A 9,097-nucleotide genomic window follows, 5' to 3' on the forward strand; every position below is an offset into this window, starting at 1 on the left:
TCATATCTTACTATCTTTTCAACTCTTCATGTTGAGTTTTTTAAAGTACATTTTATCCAGTCATTTTAGTTTTTCTTTAGCAAGAGGGTTGGTTTGATAATGTAGCCCAACATTTTCTCTAAAACTGGACTTCATATTCTGAATTTCTATTATTGTTTTAACAAAGATATTTATTCTTCTCCACCTGAATGGTTTATTTAAATTCATTTATTGTATTCAATTTAGTCTTGGAATTTTTATCAATTAAGAATACAAAGTCTGTTTTTAGTAAATCAGATTGTTCACTCTTTTAATAGTTTTTCTTTCTTTTTCTGCTTATATTTGACAGGTTTTATCTCGATTCTTGTTGCTAAAAACTCAATCACAAAATATATATGGGGTAAGACAGGAATGCGTATACAATTCAGTGAGATTATTGTTCAATCAGGATTTTCCTTTCATTCCCAGAAAAATTAATCTTTAATCAGTAGATAGCACCAGAATGGGTTATCAGCTTATAGTCTAGTTTGTGGTGAGTAGAGAAAAGGTCTATTTTTTTCATTCAAAAGGGAAGAAATTGGAACATATGTTATTTTCTCCTAACCATCAGATTTTTTATTTTATTTAAATAACAAATCAGTCACAATTGGATCAAAGAATCGGAACCTCTTTTCATACATATTAGCACACTTTGATGAGGTTTTGGCTGGCTGTTTATGAAGCCAGACCAGAGGACCACTTCTGAATTATGCAAGTACATAGTTCTAGGGATCAAGAGTTTAATTCTAGCTCCATCACTAGTCTCCGCTATCTGACCTTACATTCTGTCTTCCATAAAAGAAAGGGCCATCTAAGTTGGTCAGCTTAGGATCAGCAGAGTCATTAAATATCACTTCACTGCATCCCAGATTTCATGAATTGGAATCACTTGGGATGAGTCTTGGGAAATTTTTTAGGTCCAAGGGCTATTTCACTTGTTTCTTAATCTAATCATTGTAACAAATCTGAGAGTGGATATCAATCATCCCATTTCTGTGATGAGGAAATTGAATCTTTGAGAAGCTAAGCAACTCACTTGTGGATTCACAGCTAAGAGATGAGTAGGGAGGGATTTAGAGCCAAGTTTTCTGTGTCTACGTTCAACTCTCTTCCCACTGCATCAGAACTATATACCAAAAAGCTGTTGGTATATCAGTGTCAACTGATGGTCACTGGCACTAATGCAGCGCCAGTAGGAATGCTCAATTTGGAGTGCAGAGAAGAAGGAAACTGTATTTAGTGGAAACAGCTCAACAGTAGTGCTAGAGCACCGCTGTGAAAACAACATGGTTGTGTGGCTACCCTGGGCCAGGTGGCCCTGGGGCCAGGCCCCTCTCTAGGTAGGCAGTTCCACTCAACCATGGTCTGCCCTGCCCTGCCCTGCTCTGCCCTGCTCTTCCTTGCTCAGCACTGGCTCCAGGTGATGTCATTGGTGTTTCAGCTCCACAACCTGATGGCTTTGTCCTCATGCAGATAAGGACACTGAATTTTCAGTTTTATTGGTCCAAAGGCACTGTCCTGATTTGCCAGAATAGAGCCACTCTGGTTGATTAGAACTGTGCTGGTCTGATTAGATGGGGAAAACCTTAGATCGATTGAAATAGGACTACAGGAAGTCCTTTATAAGAGATGGCTCAGATGACAGAAACAGTGCTGGCAGGCAGGTTAGCGTAGAGGATTCTCCGCAAAGTGCAGTTTGTGCAAGAGAAAAGACTGCTAGTTTTGTTTGTTTGTTTGTTTGTTTGTTTGTCTGAGCCCGGCTGACCACCAGGAGCCCTTCTTAGTCCTCACAGTTCACACCAGGAAAGACTAAAGTAAGGGAAGAAAGGGCATTGCACAAGAACTATTTACAATATTATAAAAAATAATATTTTAAAGGCAATGAGATAGAATACTACATTTCTCTAAACAAATATCATTCATATATTAATTTTACTTAGCAGTTAAAAAGCAAAAATAACTTCCACAAATCATAGTACTATTTAACCAATCTTTGAAAAGCAAACTTTTAATATTCATGATGTTACATTACTTAAATTCTGTACCTATTGGCTACTGAATTCACACTTGGCATCACACCTATTGGCATTCACACTTCTTAATAATAGGAGCTAATTTTGATTTGACCCTCTTAACTCTCTACCTCATTTTCACTCATATAAATTCTAGGCATTCCACATAACTCATATTTTCTTAGGCCTTGGTTCCTACTACTTGGAACACCCTACCATATATATGGTATATACACATATATATGTATATATATACGTACACCATATATACACACACACACACACACATATATATATATATATATATATATATATATATATCCTCACCACTGCTTCCCCTTTTCATCTTCAAGTAAATTCCTGTTCTTAATTTAAAACTGCTCAAATGCCACATTAGCTGTGAGAACTTTCTTGACCACACAGTTTCCCAAGCCTTAATTCTCTAGTGGTACCATGTTTATACTCCAGTTACCTTTAGGTCACTTTATTGATTGAAATGATTTCCTTATGTGGTTGTGTTTCCCACTGGACAAGTTCTTTGGGAGTAGAGTGACTTATTCATCTCTGTTCACCCCATGTCTGACACTACGTGAATGCTTGATTACATTAGTTAAAAATATCAAACATGCACACATGGGACAATTCTTTTACAGCATTGTAACATCAATAGTTTGAATCTCTTCCATCTGTGCTCCTTCTCCCTTCCCATGCACGGAGCCACAGAGAAGGCACAGATTACCCTCTACACCCTGGAATGGTGTGGAAAGGCTTTAGAGATTTACCCTGGAGGCAAATTGCTGAGTCTGCCACTGTAACAAGTGAGATAAATCAGATTTGAGAAAGAATATGAATTTCTATAGGAGATGAGGACATTCTACTATTTTAAAGAAATCACCCTGTGTCCAGATCCCTTCTATGGAAGCAATCTGGTTGTAAGTGAGGAAAAAAGGTTTCATGGGGAGGCACAACGTACCAGCATAAAATACTAAAAAGGGTTGAAGAAAGCTTTGGTCCATCAGCACTGCCATGGGGAAGAGTCTGGGTTTTTTTACTGAAGCTGGTTTCAAAGCAGGTATATATGAACAAAATTCAAGAATGTCCTTCTATTTCAAGGTTATTTCCACAGATTATCTGATTTTCTTTGCCTCGATTCAGTATTTCCAAGATACTCTTTAATGTTATTTATTTTCTAAACAGGCTTCCTTCTGAAAACATCTAGTACCATTGGCATGGGGATTAAATGAGATCGGGGTGAGGAGGCCTGAAGCTCAGTGTTTGACATGCACCATACTCAAAACAAGTGGTAGCTGATCTGAACCACTGTGAATTAGCAAACTGATTCTCTGGTTTATGAATCAGCCTTAGGCAAGCCTGTGGCTTGAATGAAGTCAATTTAAAAGGCCCTGGAATATCAGTGGTATAGAGCCTTGTGCTACAAGGAGAAGAACCTGCAGCTCAGCCCAGCACAGCTGGCCCTTGTGTAGCAATACGGGGCATCGTGACAAGGACTGAACTTGGCTCCCTATACTGCCATCTGGCTCATAGCAAGGTTCTGCAGGAGACTTCTGGGGTCCTGGGAAAACCAATTTTGTTTTCCTGCTTTCTGCTTGTGTCTGATCATTATCCCTTTCCCATCATCCAAGTGAGGCTGGAAATATGTGGCCTAAATAAAGGAACGTGGCAACAGTGGAAGTAAGAAGTTGTAAATAAAACACTAAAATTGTAGAAGCTCAAAAGAGTTTGGAGGGTCACTGCACCAGTCTAGTCTTCAAAACTCTCCCATTGTCAATGAAATAAGCAAGATTTGTGCTAGTAAATGCATAGTTTAAGCTTGGATTATTCCAGGTATTTAAGTCCTTGGACTATTTCTGTGTTGCCATATTTCTATTATTTAATAATTGCAGGAGATTTTGCAGTTTGAACAAACACTCTGGCTCAAATTTACATTATAAAGTTTAAAAACATGAAATACCAGATTAGTCATTATCCTGAATACCACCAAGCTCTCCAGTTTTCTGAATGTGCCTTCTTGTTTGACATTCACATGAAATAATTCAAGATTCCAACTTAAATAACCAGTTGAAGTGCAAGACCCTCAACATTTCTGCAGGTTCCCAAGGAGAGGGGCTAAATCTGGCATTAAGTTGCCTATTACTTCCTGCTTTGGGTCAGTCATTACTGATGGATGCTGCCTGCTCCAACTCTGTCTTCCTTCTCTCCTAAGTGGAAATGAAACTCCTCTCCTTAGTCATCCAAGAAGTGCTGCACTAATTCAATGTTATTATGGTGACAGAATTGTCCTGAAGATTAGGAGATAGTGGAGAGCGTTTCTGCCTAGATACAGAAACAACTAAAAATCAAATATTACCAGTCATCACTGTTGAAAAGTTTCTTGTTTCCTCCCTGTTATCAATTCTTCTTTTCTCAGCACATCTGTTGTTTTACTGCAGGGAACTACTGCTCAACCTTCACCTGTTTTCCTTTAATTTGAGGACTTTAATTCCTTATTTCTCAAACAGCGCACGAGAGAGAAAGAGAGAGAGAGAAAAGGATATTAACAGTGGATTTTACCTCTATCTAAGAATTACAGAAGTAATTCTAAAGGTCTAGAACAGTAGCTACAGACCATGCCAAGGCTGTATACTAAGAAAGTGAGCAACTTCAGGACGGTGTTTAACTCTGACCTCAATGAGGGATACTTTAAGAAACCACCTGGAGAGCTTGACCTGCACCTGCTATTATTTAGGAACCCATTGATATTTAGGTACCTGCTGATAATTTATACCTAAAAGTGGCAGGAGAGCAAAGATACCCAGCTTGCATTCAAAATGATGTGCTCTTCCAGATGTGGAACACATGTGCATTGATGTAGGAGCCGAATTCGGACCATCCTGAAAGATCCTGCCATAAAGGACTTCTTGGAGGGCATGGTGACCCCATGACGAGGAGTACTGTGGGGTACACCACTGGTTGCTAGGGCTGAGGAGAGAGTCATGAGTGACCAGCTTCAAGTGGCAGAAGCAGTGTCTTCCTTGACAAGGGAGCAGCAGGTGAGAAATGCCCAGAATTGGGGGTTTCTGAAGACTCCACATAAGTGCCCAGTGAGAGAAAGAGAGAGAGAGAAAGGGAGAGAGAGAGATAAGTGGAGAAATTGCATAGGAGAGAGAGAGATTGAAAGGGTGGAAGAAATATATATATATATTTTTCTTCATTTCTTCTTTTACTTGACCCACAAGCTCTATTTACATTTGTCTACAGCATCATTTCCTTATTAAATGGACTAGTACAGCTTAGTTAAACAAAATGAAATCATAATCATCTGAACTGTCTGCAAACTACTATTTGCTAAATGTATAACCTTGCATTTGCTCAGTACAGCCAAAGTTTTAATACAGAAAGCACAAGAATAAACCAACAGTAACATGTAGAATCTAGAAGATCATCTGGGCAATTTAGAAGGTGGACTTTCAAGAAGCCTGAGGCACAAGTACAAGAGAGAAAAGTTCTTGTGCAAACTGCAGTAAACATAGCAAAAGAAAGATGTAGAAAAAACAAGGAACAAGCTCATTGTAAAAATATTATCAAAATATTTCTATGTAAGATATTTCATTTTCATCTTCAGATCAGATTAGAGAAAATCACTCCTTTTAAAATAAAACAAATACAATTTTGTTTGGTTTGTATATAAAATAGCTTATAATGTTTTAATTTTTAGTTGCAGAAGACATGCTTTTAAAAAAAGAACAAGAATAATGGGTGCTGATCCTCATGATAAAAAGTCCCTAAGCACAATGGTTGGTTTTCCTTAATATGCTTACCTTGCATTGTCACTGAAGGCACTGGTAAGAAGAAGCTCTTTTGTTTTCAAACCAGAAGACACATAACGCTCAAGTGACCAGATTTTAACTTTGAGAAATAAGGCAAACTCTGAAAGTATTTTAAGCCATAAATAATTTCAACTGAACAATTACTTTTGTTTATGTTATGCAGAAATAATCATTCATTACTCAGAAAAAAACTTTATGCAGTGTGTTTAAACATCTTATGACAAATGTTGGCTTAAATTAACGATGTTTCTGTTGGTCTTTCATCCAAAGAAAAATATATTTTCAAAAGCTGTCTTCAATTTGTTGTTCATTAACTACGATTTAGCTTTGTCTACCTCATCATATGTGAAAACTGGATTTTTAAAGGATATCACACAAAGCTTCTTAAAAATATTAAGATAAACATTTTGAAATAAGATGTTTTTCTCATCAGACAACCATATCAGAAAAAACTGAATTGTTAGATATTCTTGCTCAAAATTATGTCAGAAAATGAGAAGTGAGTAATACCTTTCTCCTTCTACAAATTCACAAGGTTTTTTCTGCTTTAAATGTGTTACAAAAAGTAAAACTGAATAAAAAGACAATGATTCTAAAGCCTTCTTACCTTAGGGAACTTCAAAATGAAGCTTCTAGTTGGCTCTTTTATAACTAGTTTAACTTTTCCTGGTAAGGATTGCTTTGACATAGGTTATCATGAACAGGGTGACTCCTTCTCTTAGATTAAGATAAAGAGACTGTTTCCAACTACTTTTCCAGTCTTGTCTCCATGCTCACAGTTCAGGCAAGCCTAAGGTAATCTTAAGTCAATAAACGGTTCATATTCAGAAATGAGAAAAATAGTTCAAATTAGGAAACAAAATAAAAAAGGAGGCAAAGTACTTTGCTATAGGTGAGGTGGCTTTAAATAAATGGTTGTAAATAAAGAATGATAAGTAGAGCATCTACTGGGGGACATTATGGCTTAAAGTACTGTTTCCTTTTAATTTCACAAATAAGCTCAGCTGTATCGTTCTGAAAGGCATGCACCTCTACCAGCACTTGTGACCAAGTAAGACACTGACTTCCTAAAAAATATGCTTCATGCACTGTACTGAATTTTTTTAAGATGTAAATTTTAATATATTATTTCTCTTTTGAATTTGAATGGGCAACAGAATGGGATGATCCAGAAGGTGACCTGTGGTGCCTTTCTGGTGACTGTGATCTTGTTTGTCTTTTTTTGATCACCAGATGAAGATCTAGAATGACTTCTCTTTCTGTGCCTCTCAGGAGAAAAGGATGAACTTGAATAAGATCTTTTTCACGGGGAAGAAGAGCTCCTGTGGGACCTGGAGCTGGATCCTGATTTTGACCCATGAGATCTCAAACGTTCTCTAGAACTGGAACAAGACCTTGACTGGGAACTGGAAGAACTTCTTGAACAGGACCTGGACCTAGACCCTGAAGTTGAGGGGAGGATGAGCATAAAGATTGTGAATGTGAAGACTGAGACTTCGAGCAAGTTCATCTATTAGATTCCTTTTTATCGCTACCTTCTTCACTGGCATCGATTATATTTTGAGAGGTCAGCATCATCTTCATCCTCATCTAACTTATATTCAGAAAGATCTTCATCCTCATCTTCTCCCTCAGATGCTTTATCTTCAACTTCCTTTAAAATATATGCTGGGCCATCTGCCTTTCCTCTGTATTTTTTCTTTTTATATCCAAACTCATCATATTCACCATCAGATTCTTCTCTTTCTGTATAGTCAACATTTTCTCTTTCGTTAAAACTGCCACCATATCCTGTTCTTTTTTCTAACTTGGCATACTTCAGAGTATTACACACATTACACTCTGATCTGGCCCAATCCACGTTACTGCAAGTTTTTCTCTGCCAGTCATTAGCACTGAATAGGCCTCACTCTTCTCTGCAAGTGCTTTTCCTATTTCAGTTCCCTCTGCTTTCATCATCGTAGCCTCAGCTATTTTCTCCTGACCACATGTATTATAGCTGGTTCTTCTGCAAAGTTCACATTTCCACATTTTTTGTCACGTTAAATCCAGTCAGTGTCACCGACTCAGAAGTCCTTGGTTGACATCTGGAATGCCGCCACCACAACCACCAGCAGCTATGCCTTCACATATATATACTTATTTCTCGAAGGGGGAGGGAAATATATATATATATATCCTTCCCACAAGACTACCATTGCCTTGCATGGACACATATATGTATGTACACACACACACACACACACACACACACACACACACACACAAGGGAACTCTCTCGGTGGCCCCCAATGACAGGAGCAACCATACCAGTTAAGTAATATGTTTCCTGCCTCATTTCTCTCCTCTTACCCTCTTCTCAAGCCCTAGGAAAACCAGAGACAGCCTAGTGAGTTATCAAGGAGGACAAGCACAAAGGCATAAGTCGATCAAGATCTGCTACCTTGCTGCAGCTTTGAAGCCTAAGTCAGCCCAAGATGCACGATGATAGGGAAGAAGGTTTGACTTCTACCAGGGAATAAGGCTTTGATGTTAGACTGGACTAAAACAGGCATTTTATATTAAAAGAGACTATTCGCTCATATGTGAGAGTGACGGGAAAAGCTATTTTATGTTTTTGAGATTTCACCTAGAGGCAAGACAGTGATTGACAAAAGTTGTTGGAAGGCAGTGGAACAGAACAACAGAAAAAGCTAACTTATCATTTTACCCCTACTGAGTACAAATCAATCTGTCCTTGTTTCTCCTCTCTCTCTCTCTCACACACACACACACACTTACAGTTCTATTATGTTTTGTGTTAGAATAAATTTTTCTTTCTGTGTCTCAACTTCTCCCTTCTAGACAAGCATAGAGTCTTCCCTTTAGTAACCGAAAGTCCATGTACTTGTTTGTTTACTTTGGCTTTTAAATAAAAAGGCATGTCCCCCTTCCCATATGAATTTTAACTGAGTTCCACTGCTCCTCTCAAGTATGAGCTGCCACAGTGGTCTTCCCTCTGCCCCGACAGTACATTGTTTTGCTCCTCCCACTGCACCTCCACTAAACACTGGCTATGTGAGCACGGACACTGGATGCCTGGGGATGTCTCTCGATGATTATTGATGTAAACCTATGATGCAGTCCTTAAAGTGTCTGCTAACCTGAAATCCCATAAATGTGAACTCAGTTTTTACTGTGGCCAATACTCAACACGTTGTCATAAAGTTACATCCTTCCCACTTACAAATCTCCGGAGTT

General features: G+C 38.2%; 1 pseudogene; it reads right to left on the minus strand.

Annotated features, from left to right (window-relative positions):
- Positions 1-6,982: 6,982 nt before the first annotated feature.
- Positions 6,983-7,944, minus strand: LOC119057738 (zinc finger Ran-binding domain-containing protein 2-like; annotated as a pseudogene).
- Between the last annotated feature and the right edge of the window lie 1,153 nt (positions 7,945-9,097).

This window comes from Artibeus jamaicensis, unplaced genomic scaffold (assembly GCF_021234435.1).
Source record: "Artibeus jamaicensis isolate MK-2021 breed Jamaican fruit bat unplaced genomic scaffold, CSHL_Jam_final contig_332, whole genome shotgun sequence".
Lineage (NCBI taxonomy): Eukaryota > Metazoa > Chordata > Mammalia > Chiroptera > Phyllostomidae > Artibeus > Artibeus jamaicensis.